General features: G+C 36.4%; 1 protein-coding gene and 1 long non-coding RNA gene across 3 annotated transcripts in view; one reads left to right on the forward strand and one right to left on the reverse strand.

Moving 5' to 3' along the window:
• LOC118763607 overlaps positions 1-14,049 on the reverse strand; it is a 36,198-nt gene extending 22,149 nt beyond the window's left edge. Inside the window, exon 1 of the long non-coding RNA XR_004999364.1 lies at positions 13,940-14,049. This is a non-coding gene — a long non-coding RNA (uncharacterized LOC118763607). The remainder of the gene's footprint in view (positions 1-13,939) is intronic.
• Positions 13,907-14,143, forward strand: part of LOC115211732 (2-oxoglutarate dehydrogenase, mitochondrial) — a 67,803-nt gene continuing 67,566 nt past the window's right edge. For both annotated transcript variants that reach the window (XM_029780385.2, XM_029780386.2), the window contains exon 1: positions 13,907-14,061. The gene's annotated coding sequence lies outside the window, so the exon portion shown is untranslated. The remainder of the gene's footprint in view (positions 14,062-14,143) is intronic.

The following is a 14,143-nucleotide window of genomic DNA, read 5'->3' on the forward strand; positions in this document are numbered from 1 at the left end:
TACTTCCATTTTTCTAAAGAGAGCAGGGTGTGATTTGAGGGAGATTTAGCTGCTATTTATAGCAAGCTAAGCAAATTCATAGCAGTTCTCTTAGGTACTTGTGAAAAAAATATGGTGTCATTTTTGTGAAAAAGTATGTTGTGTGAATTAGGACACAAATCAATAATAAATGATGTCACTCTAATTGAACATTTACGATTAAAATAAAACACTTAGATGTCTTCTAAAATAACTAGTGCACTTTTATAACAATGCTCTTCTTGCCTTTGAATAAATTGTGAATACATATTTATTCCATCAATAGTTTGGCTTTTGAATTTTCTCACACTGCCTCACCAAGCAAGATTTCAAAACTCACTTGGTATTTAGCCCTGAGTCAGCCCTGACTGAGCAGCAGTGGCAGCTTGTGTATGGGAATTGTGGAACTGCAACACAACCCTATTTCCACTTGATATTATCGATAACATTCCAAAGCAGCAAGCAGGCAGAAACGTTAGCTTGCCGGGCAAAATGCTAAGCGGTATTTCGTCTGCTGCTACGTTCTGAGTTCAAATTCCGCCAAGGTCGACTTTGCCTTTCATCCTTTCGGGGTCGATAAATTAAGTACCAGTTACGCATTGGGGTCGATATAATCGACTTAATCTGTTTGTCTGTCCATGTTTGTCCTCTCTGTGTTTAGCCCCTTGTGGGTAGTAAAGAAATAGGTATTTTGTCTGTCTTTACATTCTGAGTTCAAATTCCGCCGAGGTCGACGTTGCCTATCATCCTTTTGGGGTTGATAAATTAAGTAACAGTTATGTACTGGGGTCAATATACTACTACTACTACTACTACTACTACTTCTACTATTATCAATAGTATCAATAATAAGGCAGCGAGCTGGCAGAATCATTAACATACTGGATGAAATTCTTAGTGGTATTTCACTCATCACTACATTCTGAGTTCTAATTCCAATTCTTGCTTACATTTACTGTTAGGAGGAATTACATTCTGAGTTCTAATTCCACTGAGGTCAGCTTTCCCTTTCATCCTTATGGGGTCGATCAACTAAGTACCAGTGAAACACTTAGGTCGATGTAATCAACTAGTCTTCTCTCACCAAATTTCATGCCTTGTGCCTATAGTAGAAAGGATTATTATTATTATTATTATTATTATTATTATTATTATTATTATTATTATTATTAGTACCATTTCTTCCATTTCTTTACAGTCTGAGTTCTAATATCACCAATTTTAAATTTGCCTTTTCTCCTTCGATAAAATAAAGTACCAGTCAAGTACTGAAGTTAGTTTAATTGATTAACTCCTTTCCCTTCTCCTCTCAAATTTCTAATCTCACACCCATGTTACAATAATAATATAATAATGAAATTATTGTATACAGTGCTCAGGTGCACAACAACTTGTCAATAGTGCGTATAAAGCATATGCAGTAATGTACAAATATCTGGAAAGTGAACAATGTATGAGTCAGATACATGCTCACGTGTGTATGTAGTGTTGGCGAATCTCAGGAAGCATGGAAGTTTTGAAGGATGCAGTGCTCCAACAACTAACAACTGATGCTGGCAGTTTGTTCCATACTTCAGCAACTCTTAGCATGAAAAAATGTTTCCAAAAGTCATGGGAGCTGTGCTGTTTTCTGACTTTGTAAACATGTCCACGGGTGTTAAACAGGTGGAGTTTGAAAAGGCGCTCAGAGTTATTGTTAGTAAGATGGTTAATAATTTTATGGGTGTCTGCCAAGTCAGCTGCCAGATGTTGGAGTTTCAATGTATCCATGCCCAGGGAAGTAAGGCATTCAGGTCATCCATACATACAGGCTTGTTCTTTAGAAGTGCTGGTGCCACATAAAATGCCCACATGGCAATGCTATGTAAATGGACCCTTGCTGGTGCCCAACACACTCTATAAAGTGGTTGGTGTTAGAAAGGGCATCCAGCCATAGAAACCATGCCACAACGACTCCCCAGCTGGCCAGCTCCTGTGAAACCATCTAACCCATGCGAGCATAGAAAATGGATGTTAAACGACGACAACGATGATGATGATGATGATGATGATGATACATTGGTGTAAGGTGGCAAGCTGGCAGAAGCATTACCATGCCAGGTAAAATGCTTTGTGGCATTCTGCCTATCTTTTTGTTCTGTTCAAATTCTACTAAGCTTGTCTTTGCCTTTCATCCTTTCCAAGTTGATAAAACAAGTACCAGTAGAGCACTAGGGTTGATGCAATCAAATTACACCCTACCCCCAAAGTTGCTGGCCTTGTACCAAAATTTGAAACCAATATGATACATTGGGATCCAAGGAAGATTTGGTTGCTATTTCTAGCAACAGATCAAGTAACAGCACTATAGCTCAGAGCAATGCACAGAATGTCTTGTGGTGTTTAGTTACATCACATTACATTCAAATTCTACCAAGATCAACATTGCCTTTTGTTCCTTGATAAAATAAAAGCAAGCAATGCATTAAGTTGTGGAGGCACATGGATTTGGTAGATAGAATGGATTCTTGTGAATGGATTTGGTAGATAGATAGTGAAAGAAGCCCATTGTATATATAAATATGAATATATATATATATGTATGAATGTATTTATGTATATCAGTGTTTCTCTCCCAACCATTGCTTGACAACTGATGCTGGTGTGCTTATGTCTCTGTAACTTAGCAGTTCAGCAAAAGAGACTGATAGAATAAGTACTAGGCTTTCAAAGAATAAATCCTGGCGTTAATTTCTGTGGCTAAAAACCCTTTAAGGCATGGCTGCAGTCGAAATGACTGAAACAAGTAACAAAATATATATATACTAGCAGTATCGCCCGGTGTTGCTCGGGTTTGTAAGGGAAATAATTATATAAGCCTTTTTAGAGATGTAAAGTATAATAGCCATCTCAATATGGCTAACCACAAAGGGGGAGGGGTGTTACTGTAGCTTTTTACGTTCTGAGATTTAATAATAAATTTTAGAGAGTTACTTCCCTTATATATGTCAAAAATGGATTAAAAATGGGAAAAATTGATGGTAATTTTTTTTTTAAATCGTAGACTCATCGTAGACGCGCGCTAATACCCAGACGGTCTCGATATGAATCACGACTATAAGATACCCGGTTTTGGTTAAACTGCACCGCAAAATGTGGGAGTAGTTAGGAATCTAAATCGTAGGAGACAGACACACAACCTCACTTTTATATATAAAGATTTCCTCTATTTACATAATATTGAGGTCTCTTTCTTTCTTTTGTTATCTTACTGTTTTTACCAATATACATATATATATATATAAATATATATATAGTTACAGAGATGTACTTGCATAGCAAGTGACTTGATCTGAGATCGTGTGCTGGAACGAAAACAGTTGCAGCGTTGAAGGTGTTTATAAGCCATTTAAGAAACACACAAAAACCGTTAGATTCACTTCAACATTTAAATTAAATTTGTCAAAATATTTTCGTCGCTTTGAGACCGCGACCTGTTAGCACGATATTTTTGTCAGTGAACAGGTCGCGGTCTCAAAGCGACGAAAATATTTTGGCAAATTAAATTTAAATGTTGAAGTGAATGTAACGGTTTTTGTGTGTTTCTTAAATGGCTTACAAACACCTTCCACGCTGCAATATATATATACACACATATATATATATATGTATGTATGTATGTATGTGTGTATATGTGTATGCATGTATGTGTGTGTGTGTGCGTGTCTGTGCTTGTGATTGTCCTCCACCACTGCTTGACAACGAATGTTGGTTTGTTTACATCCCTGTCACCTAGTGGTTTGACAAAGGAAACAGATAGAATAAGTACAATGCTTACAAAAATAAAACTGGAGTTGATTCATTAAACTACAATTCTTCAAGGCATTGCCCCAGCATGGCCACAGAGCAATGGCTGGAAAAAGCAGAAGAATAAAAGAATTGAGGGGGACCTCTACATGGTAGCTAGACCTGGTAGAAATAGCAGCAAAATTTCCCCCAAATCACACCTTACTGTCTTATCTATGTATATATGTATGTATGAGCCTATGAGGGAGACCCCTACATGGCAGCTAGACATGGTAGAAATAGCAGCCAAATCTCCCTCAAATCACACCTTACTGTCTTATCTTTCTGCTACTTGGATATAGGTGTTATATTCGTCTAAAAAAACTTTCCTGTCACACACTCACGCACACGCACACACACACACACACACACACACGCACCGTCACACACACACACACGCGCACACACACACACACACACACGCACGTTAGCTTACAATTTTATTTATATATTTGCGTGTGTATGTGTGGAAAGAGGAAGTGGGAGGCAGAGTGAAAGAATCACCACAGTAAGTGAATTAGTTTCATTTTATTCGTTGCCCACTCTGTGTGTGCGTTTGCGTGTGGTGTAAACCAGACTAAGAAAAGCATTTGACACACACACCAGAATGTGAGTTTTCTGTAAATTTTGCTTAATTGGAGTTTAAATTTTAAAAACTGGACCTGGCATGACGCGATGCATTGTACTCTTAAAAATGCCAGGTAAATTGTAATTGAAGAAATCCTATATTGTAGATTTGTATAACTCCCAAAAGGAGGCAGATAAAATCTGCCTTTTATAATAAGAGATATATAAATATAGTTCACATTTACAGAGAACAAAAGACGAAGATAGGTGAGGAAACAACAAGCAGGTGTATTAGTTTAATGCTCTGGAAGAATGGTAAAGTCTTTGACATTTTGAGCCTATGCTCTTTGAAAGAAGAGATTTAAGGGGGAAAAAAAAGGAAGAGAGAACAAAAAAGAAAAAAAATGGAGAGAGAAGATATGTTGGGATTAATGGTTCAACATGATGAAATATATATACTTTTTTTCCATATATATACATATATATATATATACGAGCAACCCCCCCCCCGTCCAATGGACAGTGCTGAGTTGTCAAACATTTAAACCAAATTTTCTCAAAACAACTTGTCCGACCATTCCAGAGGCCTCTCCTTTGAGAAACACAGATTTAACCAAAATTTGAAACACCAGCAAAAGAAGAAATAAAGATAGACTTTTTTTTTATTCCAAAGAAAAACGATTTTATTCACACAAATATGCAACCAAAGAGTTTAAAGTATCAGTAATGATAAGGCTGTTGCCTGGGAGAACACAAACATGGTTTAAACAGTAAGCTTGGCAGGAAAGAAACGTGCCTTTAAGCAGTACAAAAACAACAAAAAATGGAAGGTGCAGTTATGTACAGGTTGATGGAAGAAAAGCAGGACAAAAATGGCTTTATCGATCGCATTCTCACCAGGAATCGATTTTTGTAATTTTTTCAAGACTTATACATGCCCTGATACTGTCAGTATCTACATATCAAATTTGAGCGCAATCAGATGGAGGATGCCCGAGATCCTAGAACACACACACACAGACAGAACCGATTTTATATAATAGATATATACACACATACGTGACAGACTTCTTTCAGCTTCCATCCACCAAATCTACTGACAAGGATTTGGTTAACTCGAGGCTATAGTAGGAGACACTTGCCCAAAATGCTGTACTGTAAGACTGAAGATGAGATCACATGTTTGAGAAGCAAGCTTCTTAACCATCCAGCCATGTTTATGCAAAAGTATGTAATTTATAAATGAATAAATATCTGTATAAATATCTATAGATCTTGCCTTATAGGATGTGAAAAAAATAATTTACTCCAATAAAAATAGTGACTATTTCAATGTTTAGTAGATGAATTGTAAGGATATGGGTTAGTTGCTGATATAAAATATATCAATAAGAGAAGAAAATAATACAGAACAAACTAAAGAAGACAGAAGGAAACAGGTGAGTATATTTTTGAATATATTTGACCTTTCTTTAAAGGTAATGAAAAACCTGTCTTATTTGGAGGGCAATTTTTACCTGTTGTAAAAGAAAACAAATAAATACTGAAGCAAACCAGTTTTCTCAGTGGCAATGTCAAAATACATATGTACCTACATACATTTTTTTTATTTGTGTCAATCATTTGACTGTGGCCCTGTTGGAGCACCACCTCCTTTAGTCGAACAAATCAATGCCAGGACTTATTCTTTGTAAGCCTTGTACTTATTCTATCCGTCTCTTTTGTTGAACCACTAAGTTACAGGGACATAAACACACTAACATCAGTTGTGAAACGATACATACATATATACATACATACATACGTATGTACATATGCACAACAGGCTTCCACACAGTTTTCATCTACAAAATTCACTCACAAGATATTGGTTGGCTGAGGATCTAGTAGAAGACAGTTGCTCAAGATGTAGGACTGAACATGAAACCATGTGGTTATAAAGCAAGATTCTTAACTGCACAGCCCATATATATAATTTTGTATTTCTTTGCACCACTCACATGTCATTTCCCCTTTCCAACAGCCTTCAATTTAGAAGAACAGAAGAATACTTCATGTTTGTCTTTTGTTCTTTTTCATATATTTTTTGAATTGTGATGGAAAAGATGTAATTAGTTATAGTTGGATAAAATTTTGAATCCAGTTGAAGTTTGCAGTTCTGTATTGTCTCTCTGAGCAGGATTTCTTTCTCCTGTGATCTCTATAGATATATTAAGCCTTTCTTTACCAACCTGGCTGAAACCGGCTCTGGCTCTGAGTACAAATGTCTTGTTTGCATATGTTTTGAATTAAAATCTTCCACCAAATGTTAGTTACAATTTATGCTCCTAACACTAGTTTTATGATAACTAAGTTATTTTACTAAAATTTTTGTTATATTTAAAGTAATTGAAAGAGACACAGAGCATCTCAAAATAAATACAGTAACAAAAGGGTTAATTGTCAATGTAAAGCATAAAGTGATGTCTTTGTGTTGCAGTTTCTATTTTCCATTTGGTGCATGTTTTTATATTCATATATCTTGTTGGTACGGCTCATGGGCAATATATTATATTTTTTTAAGAATTGGTCAAACATGACCTTCGAACGTTGGGTCTCACAGAGGCAATGATGAAAGACCGAGATCTCTGGAGATATGCTGTGACTGCGAAGACTTGACAAATAACATGAGTCCATGGCTGTTTCCTGCACCAGTTTCACATAGCAGCCCCAGCCCATCCAAAGTACCATGGATCGCAGAATGGCCTGCTGAGCTTACCTTGGATCATAGGGTGACCTGCTGTGCTTACCTTGGATCATAGGGCAACCTGCTGTGCTTGAGGAGACCTATTGAGTCAAGTACATCAACACCAAAATAAAAATCAAATGGAAATTGTAGTTGTGATACCTGTGCCGGTGGCACGTAAAAAGCACCATCCGAAGGTGGCCAATGCCAGCACCACCTTGACTAGCTTCCATGCTGGTGGCATGTAAAAAGCACCAACGAATCGTGGATGCTTCCAGCCTCCCCTGGCACGTAAAAAGCACCCCCTACACTCACAGAGTGGTTGGCATTAGGAATGGCATTCAGCTGTAGAAACACTGCCAGATCAGACTGGAACCTGGTGCAGCTCCTGGCTTCCCAGACCTTGGTTGAACCATCCAACCCATACAAGCATGGAAAATGGACATTAAACGATGATGATAATGATGATGAATTCAATTTGGTTTTCATGCTGATGATATGATAATAAATGTTGGGTATGACCAAAAGAGTACAACTGAGGATACAAGTGACTGAAGTGGGGTTCTTTCAAAGGTACCTGGAATAATCTTTTTCAATAGAGCATGTATTTTGGAGATCAGGGAATCTTGCCAGGTGAAGCCACTACTTCTCTGCATTGAGGGGTCACAGCTCTAGTGCTATGGACATGTGATTTGGATACCACAGGAAAGCATCACTAAATGGATTCTTCAAGCCAAGCTCACTGGGGCAGACAAAAATGAAATAGCAGGATAATAGTCATAATCTTAGTTGGACATGCTAGGAATGCAGCCAGAAAATGTAATGGCCCTATGGAAGAGGTGCCTGAGGACTCAAACCTAAGAACCCACCTAGGAATGATGGGTAGAGTCGATGGATGGATGGGTGAGTGGGTGGAGAATTTGAACAACTGAGATTTCAGTTTTGAAGATATAGTGCTGTAACTTTTGTCTTTTCTTTGAGAGGGCTTCTCTTGATATGTTCTGATGTACTTTATGTAATTCTTATTTGAGGGCAGATATAGCTTACTTCCACCTGTTCACAATCTGAAATATATAATTTTTTTCCTTAAACTCTTTCCTGGATTAGTTGTTGTTCCAAAGAAATGCATTTTGGTCGACAAAATTCTTTCAACATCTTTTTTTAATAACAATAAGTTTATTAACTTTGTTTCATTTGTGTCGAGGGAACTTCTAAAGGAACAGATTATTATGTTTGACTATATGAAAGAATCACCACTGCTTTGTTGTTATTATTGTTGCTATCTTCAAAACTACTTGCTTCACTTCTATATTTAAGAGATGAGGAATTATGTACATTATTTACAATTGAGGAATATTTGTCCTCATCTTGTTTGTTGTTAACACAAAATTTCGGCTGATATACCCTCCAGTCTTCATCAAGTGTCTTGGGGAAATCTTGAACCTGGGTTCTCATTCCTAAGGCATTTTTCGTCGTTGTTGTCATCTTCGTCCTTCTTCTTCTTCTTCTTCTTCTTCTTCTCTTCTTCTTATTATTATTATTATTCAGGTCACTGCCCGGAATCGAACTCGGAATCTTGGGGTTAAGAAAGTCAACCTCAGCAAAATTTGAACTCAGAATGTGAAAAAAGATGAAATACCGCTAGGCATTTTACCCAGCATGCTAACAATTCTGCCAGCTTGCCACCTTAATAATAATAGTAACAAATACCCTGATGCAGTACCAGGCATTGGTTCTCATGGCTTCCGATCTTAATTGATTGGAAGTGTTATCATGTACATATTTTGTCTTGGTATAAAAGATGGGCTACAGCAAATATTCTGCTCAGTACCACAGATTTGCTGGTCAATTGTTTGACCTTAACCGGTTGAGCATGTCCCTTAGTAGCTGCAGGTATGTTCATCTCTAATCATGAGCAGAAGTAATGAAGGAGTATCATAGCTATGTGTTGAGAAGAATTCTTTGGAGCTTAAATAATTTACCTCTGGAAACATGTGTGTCTCATTCAACATCCTTATTCAAGGGCCTTTTGAGTGGGATGGGTTACTCAACCTGAAGAAAATTCTAATTGGGTTCCACCTGCAAGGTCATACATTGTTTATCTTGATATGAGATCACCATATTGCACACAGATGGTTGTGATGCATGTGCCTGGTGTACCCTTATCAGACGTGGTTATGATGGGTGTACTGAACTTTGTATATTTGTGCCTTGGCATCACTTTGATGGTGTGTCCTTCCCTCTCACATAATGATAATGATAATGGTTTCAAATTTTGGCTGAGGGTTAGCAACTTTGTGGGCGGGGATAAGTGGATTACATTGACCCCAATACTCAACTGGTACTTATTTTATCGACCCCGAAAAGATGAAAGGTAAAGTCAACCTTGGCGGAATTTGAACTCAGACCATAAAGACAGATGAGATACCACTAAGCATTATGACCGGCATGCTTATGATTCTGCCCGCTTGCCACCATTATACATAATAATAATAGCGGTTTCAGATTTTGGAACAAGGCTAACAGTTTTTGAGGAGAGGGGGATGTTGATTACACCAAACCCAGTACATGACTGGTACTAATTTTATCAACCCTGAAAGGATGAAAGGCGCTGTTAACCTTGGCAGAATTTGAACTCAAAATGTAAAGACAAGTGAAATGCTGGCATACTAACAATTCTGACAGCTTGCCACCTTAATAATAATAATAATGATATTAATATTTAGAATAATAATCCTTTCTACTGTGGGCACAGGGCCTGAAATTTAGGGGAAGGGATTAAGTCAATTCCGTTGATTCCAGTACTTGGATGGTACTTATTTAAATGACCCCAAAAAGATGAAAGGCAACGTCAACCTCAGCAGAATTTGAACTCAGAACATAGTGACAGACAAAATACTGCTAAGCATTTCGCCCAGTGTGCTAATGATTCTGTCAGCTTGCCACCCTAATAATAATAATAATAATAATAATAATAATAATAACAATAATAATAATGGTTTCAAATTTTGCCAAATACTGCTAAGCATTTCATCCAGTGTGCTAATAATATTGCCAGCTCATCGCCTTAATAATAATAATAATAATGATAATAATCATAAGTGGCCTGATGCAGTACCAGGCAGTGGCTCTCGTGGCTGCTGATCTTAACTGATTGGAAGTGTTATCATGTACATGTTTTGTCTTGGTATAAAAGATGGGCTACAGCAAATACTGAAGAGTTGATTACATCGACCTACAGTACTCAACTGGTACTTATTTTATCGACACTGAAAAGATGGAAAGTGTAGAACGACCGTGTGAAAGGAGAGGTGAGGAATAAATGACTCCTTTAATACACTGCACAGTCTCTTTACAATAAAAGCAAAAAGGATAAATGAATGCGAGTGCCAGCAGGAAAAGAAAGCCGACACAACTGATAGAAGGTTTAAGAGAAGATTTTATTTAGGTGTTAACATGTGTGTCTGTATGTGCGACATAAGTACATATATAATAATGATAATAATAATAATAGACAGGCTGTCATGCATACATAATGTGTATGTGTGTACAAACAAGGGTGTATGCGTGTGGGATAAAATGCAGAGCGTAGAAAGAGTTAATAATAGGACACCAGAAGTTCACATAATGATGATAAATACCAGTTCGTAGTCAGGTACACAATAGTTGAAGTTCTGTAATAAGAAGTTGTGGCATAGATGCAGAGCTGGTTGAAGCACATGTCATGTAAGCAGTTGTGGCTACTATGCCGCTACTGGTCACTTGATACAGGACAATCTCACAGGTTGTACTTTCTGTTAACCACAATGAAGTAATTCACAAACAATGAGGAGTTGCACCTGAGTGAATGTTGCTGTGTACATAGAGATGTTGTTGGCATTGTTAAGAAGATGGAGGTCCTGAATGCTGCTGGACAAAGTTGAGTCTCCATGTGAGCTGCTGGTGTGGTTGTCGCTGGAACTGGCTGTGTGCTCTGTGATCAGTGGTTAGACCTTAGAAGGTCTAGAACCAAAGATGAAATACGATTGTTGTAACTAGCCTTTTATAGGGACTAGGAGGCTCCAACGGAAATTTAGAAGACTGTGTCACAGGACCTTATCAGAAGGCTGCAATTGATTGGGTTGCACATTGGCACGTAATAGAGCAAGAGACACATTGCGCCAATACCAACCAATCAGAGTAGTGAACACAACAGGATCCAAGTGGCCGAAGGCTAGCCGTTATCTGCTATGTCCGTACTCATATATATATATAACAGAGAGAGAGAGAGAGAGAGAGAGAGAGTGAGAGAAAATTTCACTAAGTGTACACTACAAAAGCATAGTTGACCCTGGTGGAATTTGAAAGATGGACAAAATGCCACAAAGCATTTTGCCCTGTGCCTTAACAATTCTGTTAGCCACCTTAATGATGATAATAACAATAAAAATAATAGTAATGGTAATAATACTTTCACAAGCCTGCTAACTTATTGTTAAGGGCTATAATTGATTGACATTAAGCGATAGAGCTAAATACTGTATAACATTTAGTCCACAAGTTTAACATTGTATTGATTATTCACTTGTAAACTGGTACATGTTTTTAGCACGTAGGGTAAGTTGATAGTCTTGCCTCATTCCATCAATGTTCACCACATTGGCCTAGTTTAACCTATCTTATCATCATTACCCCACTGTGGACTTGATATGAAAACATGGCACTTTTGTTTTAACAGAAGTTGTTTCATATGATGGTGATGAGGATGATGATGATCATGATGGTGGTGGTGATGATGATGATGATGCTGATTTCTTTATTATCCATATGGGTTCAAAATATACAATAAAACACATACACCATGGAACAACAAACAGTGTTAGGTGGGGTGGAACAAACTAGTTTTATTGATAAGATCTACAAATGAGTATATTTGAAAGCTTTGAAAAGAAACACTATTGAACCCAATGAAATGAAACCACAGAACAATTATGCTTGAAAGTGGGAAGTAGATTAAAGGCTATTAATTGCAATAACATATAAACTATAATATCTTAAGTATTTTTCAGGCTTTCCTTTGTTACAAGAGTGGAGGGAGGGGCTATAATTAATTTGCACCATTTCTACACTGGAAAATGAAACTAAATACTGAAAAACAATTAGGGCTGGTTCTTTATTGTTTACCCCATTCTACCAACATTGAGATGGTGATGATGATGATACAATAATAATAATAATTCATTCATCATCATCATTTTTAATGCATATTTTTCCTTTCTTGGACAGGTCTTACTATATAGTATGTTGTCATGCAACATTTTCTTGTGTCATCTCATCTGCAAGGTTCAAGCTCTTGAGATCCAGTGTCACCACTTCTTTCAATATTGCCACTGGTATTCCTGTGTGCATTTTAGAACTACCAGGCCTGTCATACTCAACCACTTTATCTGTTTATCTACACTCCACATTTGAGGTTGAGTATGATAAAAATGTTGAATGTGTGTAAGGTAGATAGAAGTTTAATTAAAAATCAAAGATCTAAAAAAAAAAAGAAAGAAAAAGCAGTACAGGTTATGTTGGTTAACAAATGATTCAACTTCTATACTCTCTTTATAGAAATGGAGTGAGTAAAAATAGCAAGAGAATATATCTGTAACAATAATGATTTCAAAGTTAAGAGAGTTTTATCCAATGTTCTTAATGTTGAAAGAAAGACATTCAAAGAGCTTTACTTGTGAGAAAAGGTAGGATAGGCCAAAAGCAACATAGAATTTTTGATAGTTAAAAGATTTTTTAAAGTACAACTACTGCTCAGATGATTCCACCATTTATTATGATGAATATTTTGCTTTCCACTCTTGCTTACCTGGGTTATATTAACTTCACATGCACTCCACCGACATAATATCTAACATTTTTTTCTCTACCTGACATTTCCTTTATCATAAAATGTAGCTTGGTGGGTTTAGATAGTGGAATGGGGATAGCAAATTTTAATCTCATTTGCCAACAATGGTTCTTTCTCTGGCATCTAGTATTGAATCTAAATGCCATAACACTATCTCATACAATTATTGTTCTGACCTTTTAGCTTCTCGTTTCAAGATGTGTAAAGTTTACTTTATTAGAATTTGCGTTTTAATGCAACCATTCGCAACCCACGGGTCAAAAAAACATTTTGAAATATGAACATATTTGTATGTGTGTGTGTGTGTGTGGTTTTATTTAGTTTCTAATACCTCATAGTTTAGTATCAATCAAATTTATTAAACTGGGTCATAAACCAAATATGAAAAAGTGCATGAATAGATAAATAGAGAGCAAAGAACTTCTCAGTTAATATGTTGCTATAATGTTTTGCAAAAAAATGCTCTTTAAATTCATTCTCCGAGGAAAGGCATTAATATTGTAACTTCACATTTCTCTATTTTTGTTGAGAAAATCTTGAAAGAGTATGTCTTCTGTAAAGATTCAGAAAGTGAACACAGGGTAGTGACGGAAATGTTGATGATGACGATAATGACATATTAATTAACATATTTATATTAAATAAAGCTAATTTTACCTTTTAGATTTCTTTAAAAAGTTTAAATAATGGGAAAAAAAAAATCTTAGATCAGATAGTTATTCACAGGTGGTATGTTATTTATGTATCTGTATTTATTCGAAGAACATTCTGCAGAATCTAAATGTTGAAAACTCCATTTTTAGTTTTAATGTAAATAAAATTAAAAATCGTAAAAATATTTCTCTAAGAAAGAAGAAGAGACTTAGCAAACATTTTGAAAAGTTTAACCAATATGATGTAAAGAAACTTGACTTAACTGCATGTATAACTACCACCACTGAATTGACCAATCAGAGCGTTTGTTAGAGAGCTATGACGTCATCAGGCAGAGTGTAGCTGACGACGGTAGTGTATATGACCGCGCTTGAGGAGATCCGAGGTAAGTTTCGTTCAATTAATAATATATATACATTTATTTTTATACACTTCAAATGAATTTTAACTACCTTTTGTTTCCAACA

The sequence above is a fragment of the Octopus sinensis genome, linkage group LG5 (assembly GCF_006345805.1).
Source record: "Octopus sinensis linkage group LG5, ASM634580v1, whole genome shotgun sequence".
NCBI lineage: Eukaryota > Metazoa > Mollusca > Cephalopoda > Octopoda > Octopodidae > Octopus > Octopus sinensis.